We start from the raw sequence: 5,274 nt of genomic DNA on the forward strand, positions 1-5,274 counted from the left end.
GTTGCTGTCTTTTGGAGTGCATGAGGGACCAGGTCAGCAAGAGATCTAGACCAAAAGATGAGAGGTATGACAACCTGCAGGAAATTTAAAATTACATTAATCACTACATGGGACAGGGGATGCAGGCATTCAGACCCATGTCCTTGCGGTGCAGGGCTCCAAAGCTCTATGTTAGTGCCCTGAGGTGTGTCTCTGAATGGGCACCTGGGCTCCTCAGGGTGCTTCTAGCACCATGGAATCCCTAGGGTGCCTTCACATCTTATGCCTTAGGGCTGTAAGACTTTGCTGACCTACCCCATCCTTGCTCCCCTCTGCAGACCACTAGCTTCTCAGCCTGGAAAATTCTTGCTCGCTTTGGGGCCTTGCTGGGCTCCTCCAGGGACATGTTGTCCCAGAAAACAGAGCTCTCTGGGGTGAATGTCAGCAGGGGCCTGGAGAGGTTTCTGAGAACAACCTCCAGCTCCAGACAGGAGTCTCAGCCTCAGACTCCCAATTCACAGAGAAGGCGGGTGTTTCCATCCCTACCACAGGGAACTTGTGTGCAAACACTAAAGATTGACCCAACATACTAATAACATGGAGAGATTTGTGCTGCCTCAGCTTTGATGGGCTGGCCTTGCCTTGGTGAGAGGGCTGGCCTTGGGCAGAGACAGCAGGCACTGATCCTGCACTACCTGGGCCAGGTGACTCACTTCTACCTGCTCCTCACCTGAGACAAGACATGGAGGGTCAACCTGGTGTGAAGGATGCAAGAGGCATGGAAATCCCAGATGCTGTTGACACCACAGTCCTACTCCTGGGTGACTCCCCATGTGTCTCCCCATGGGTTTGGTCAGTGATAGGTGGCCATTGCCCATCATTGCCCTTGGGGGCCCCTCATTCCCAGTGTGACTCCAAGCCCATGCTCCACCATCTCACTCTGCTCCAGTCCGTCATCGACGGCAACCTGGAGCTGGTCAAGCTCCTGGTCAAGTTCGGCGCCGACATCCGCCTGGCCAACCGCGACGGCTGGAGCGCCCTGCACATCGCCGCCTTCGGGGGCCACCAGGACATCGTCCTCTACCTGATCACCAAGGCCAAATACTCCGCCGGTGCCCGGTGATGCCGGGGCCGCTTCTCCCCCTCCTCCCGCCCCTCTCCCCTGGCCGCCAAAGCTGCTCCCACCCCCGCGTGGGGTTTATTTGGCGAAGATTTGGGGCCCCCACGCAAAACACGCCACCGTTCGCCTGCTTTTATTTTTTTTTTTCCTTCCAAGGGTTGTTTTCCTACTGTAATATGTTTTTGGTTTGGTTTTGGTTTTTTTCTCCATCTACCTCGGCTGCACTCACAGTATTCACGGTTTCAGTTTGACATCTGGTCAGATGCTTTAAAGGCTCCCCTGTCCCCTCCCCGCTAATATTTAATCCTCCCTCTCCGCTCCCCTTGCTCCCGTCCCTCCAATTTAAAGTATTCTGACTCAGAAAAGAATTCATTTCAACGGTCCCCAAAAACCCATCCGCCTCCCCCCCGCTGTGACCGAGGGGTGCTGGTGTCCCCCCTCCCGGAGCCTTGAATGGTGCCAGCCCCGGGAGCAATGACCCGGGATGGGCTGGGGGCTCCTGGCCACCCGCGGCCTTCCCCGGAGAGGAAGAGCCGGAAAGCCTTCCTCCTCTGCAAGCTTCTCCCTAGTGTTTTCCCACCACTGATTTTTTTTTTTTTTTGAGGCGACTCCATTGGAATATGACATGTTTTTCTCACCCCCGATCACTCCTTTTTTGTATTATTTTGCTTTGGGTTTTCTGCTTTGGTTTTCTTTTTTTGGGTGTCTGAAGAAATTCTGTGTCCTCACCCGCTCCTTGAATCCGTTTAGCACGCATGAGATCCCAGGAAAAGACATTGAATCCTTCTGGTTTTGTGCGTAAAGGGGGATTAGAAAATCCTGGACTTTTTTTTTTTTTTCTTTAAAAAAAAAGTGAAATAAACTCTAGAGGCAGAGGATTTGCTTTTGCACAGAAGAGGGGCGCGAGCGCTCTCTGCTGCCTAGAGAGATGCCGGAAAACTACTGAAAATAGTTTGGGAACTTTTTTTCTTTTGATGAAACTTGGATAACACTTCTCAATGCAGAACGATTCATTTGAAGTATGTAGATTCACCCGCCTTTTATATTATATATATGCCTAAATATATATATTTATAAAAGAAAGGGAGGAAGAAGAGAAAGCCACCCGAAATCGCATTTTGAAGTGACTGCACGTATAATCGCAAATGCTGCTTTTTATTGCTATGGCACAAGAACACCCATTTGGAAAATGCGGAAAATTTCAGAAGTCTCCTTTCTCCTGCTGGTCTTTCATCCCTCTTCTCTTCGTCTGCACTAAAACCATCCGTATCACTGCCATCTCCCCGCTCTTTCCTCTCTTGCTCCCTGCATCCAAACCATTACGATTAAAAAAAAAAGAAAATAGTTACCTGCTGGTTTATTTGGGTTGTGTCTTAACTATTTATCATGTATGTATATATTTGTGGTGAAGATTGTGAGCCTGGTTTTGTTTGAAGCTGGTGGTGAGTGTTTCAAAAATATGGTTTGGGAAATAGGCTTTTTTTTTTTCCTAGTCTTAAAACTAAAAAAACTTGAGTCTGCCATGATTATTTCCCATTGCACTGAATATTCTGCTTTGTCTCTGATGGTTTCACCTGCAGTTTGGTTTTGGTTTTTTTCACTTCAACAATTTGAGATTATTTTTAAAAGCTCCAGATTTAAAGAAGAAAATGGAAAAAAAGCCCTGTCGAAGGCGTCTACTGTTAATGCTGTAATTTTCAAGGAACTGCTTGGCCGAAGTTTTTCTGTGAGCATGGAAGGGGGTGTCCAGCACTTCCACTGGTGCTTCTGTGCGATAGTTACGGGGTGGGAACAAGATCTTTTCTAGCGAGGTTTTATCATCGTTACCAGATGGTTGCACATTTTTTTTTTTTACTAAATGGATTTGCCACAATGAAATGTCATAACATTTATGACATGATATTAAAAAGTGTATTGTAAAGCCAAGTTCTAGATGGATTTTTAAAAAGAAATCTTGGTTATAAACCCAGTCTAAAGGGAGCTCTGTCCAGTGTTGTAAAGACAACATGATGTAACCCATATTTATATTTTTATAAAATACCTATTAAGACTGTGAATCTCCTGTGTGAATTGCTGGGTGAGTTGTTTAAGAAAAGTATTGTTCCTTTCCAGCCTCCTGGAGCTTTAGACATGCTGAGATTTTGGGAAACTGTACGTCGGGGAAGGGGGTTTGCTCTGAAATTGTGAGTTGATGTATTTTTACATCCCTTTGTATTTTACTGAAAAGCTGCTGCCCTCCCTAGTCCCTAGAGTTTCAATTTTCTATGCAACCCCCACACCCCGTCTCTCTTGATCCTGAGAAGTAAAAGGGATGCAGATTGATTCAAATTGAAATGAGGGTCCCCCCACCCCCCTTGTTGGCTCATCGTGCTGCTGACCCTTCACGCCAAAACGGGGAGTACAAGGAAAAAAAAAAAAGAGGCAGGTGGGGGAGGCTCTTTCATGCATGACTGGTCGCCTTCCGGCAGTCATCTTTTTAATTATTATTATTATTTTTGTAAGAAGAATATATTGATAATGTCAGTGAAATAAGCAGACATTGAAGCTGATGCACAGATTGCTCCAGAAAGGAGTTTTTCTGTAGATTTTTCTTTAGATGCGAATACCTTTTTTAATTATGTTAATTAATGTTAAGAATTTTTAGGCTTATATTGAAGCTGTATGTGGGTCACTATATGATCATTTCTAACTGGATAAAGTCTGTACAGTACAGCATATTCCTGAGTGTATGATATAGACGTGTAGCCCCAGAGTGCGAAATTTATAAATAAATTTTTCATTGATCTTTTTATAAAAAAAACAAAATGGCTTTTCTGTTTGTTCTTTCTCACATGGTTATGGGTAATGCTGGGTGGAGGGTGGCTGGCTGGGCCTCCAGGTCCCTGTTTTGGTGTCCAAACCTGTAGCTCTTCAGGGGTTAAATGCATCCCCCGAGGGTGATGGTTGGGGTGGATTTGGGGGGGAATGATGGATCATGCAGCCCTTGCCAGCCCCTTCTCATGGGCTGGAGGAAGCTCCCTGGGGCTCTGGGGGATGTCCTGGTTTGCCCCATCCCAGCATTCAGAGGCTGGTGGAGGGGTGACAGCCCAGACCAAACCCTGGTGCCATGTGGTGTTGGAGACAAGCTGCTTTACCCAAGGGAGCCAGTTGGGAGCTCTGCAGCCTGTCCTGAGACCACTCCTGTCGACCATGGCAATGGGGTGCATGTTTGGGTCTGCAGCCCCAGCCTCACCAGCTGAGCATCCCATGACTCCCTGCAAACCTTCCCAGGCTTTTTTATTCTAACCTGGGCCCCGGCAAGGGTTTGAGCTGGTTTGGTCCATACCAAGCCCTTGGGCTGTGAGGGTGGCATCACCTCTAGCTAGAAGCTGCTGTCAGACCGGTGGTGGCTTTAGCTGCCCCTGGAAGTGGCATGGGGTGAGGGTTGGTGTGGGGTCTCCCTCCCCAAGGGCATCTCCATCCTCTCATGTGGGTCAGAGCAGGCCGGTGCCCAAAAGCATGCTGAGCCCTGCACCTTTGGAGGCTTTCTAGGCAGGATCCAGTTGCTCTGGGTAGTGGGAAGAGCAGAGACAGCCCCGTGCCTGCACCACCCAGGCCCTGCCTGCAGCCAGGGCTTTGAAGGGGGGGTGCAGGCAAGCCTCTCTTGCTGGCAGCGGTGTGGGAGCTTTGAGTGAGGCTTTTTCTATATCGATAGTTTTGCCATCTCTGGAAATGCCTAAATCCCCAAGATATTTGTGCCATGCCCAGTGTGGCACTGGGGTGTAGATTCCCAGGGGTGCCAGGAGTGGTGTCCTGCAAATGGTGATGAGGAGGAAACCCGAAGGAAAGGCTTGGTGCGACCTTTCCAGGTTGGCCAATGTCCACTATGATGTGCCAAGCCCTGGTGCCATCCAGCAGCAGTGTGGGCCAGCACCTGGCACAGACACAGCCGGCTGCCTGGGGTGCCCTGGGGACACGCAGCCCACCCAGGCAGCAGCCCAGTGTGGAAAGGACAGTCACCGAGTCACCTGCCTGGTTTTTAGCAGGCAAAAAAAGATTATGCCAAAATCATCAGTTGCAAACACTGGTGGTCCTGCAGGTTTATCACCCCAGCTCTCATGGCAGCCGCTGACCATGGCCAAATCTGTGGGAAGTGTGTGTGGGGCAAGCACCTCTCCCCTCTCCTGCTGTGGTAC

Source organism: Athene cunicularia, assembly GCF_003259725.1.
Source record: "Athene cunicularia isolate RWA chromosome 17 unlocalized genomic scaffold, athCun1 chr17_part1, whole genome shotgun sequence".
Taxonomy (NCBI): Eukaryota; Metazoa; Chordata; class Aves; order Strigiformes; family Strigidae; genus Athene; species Athene cunicularia.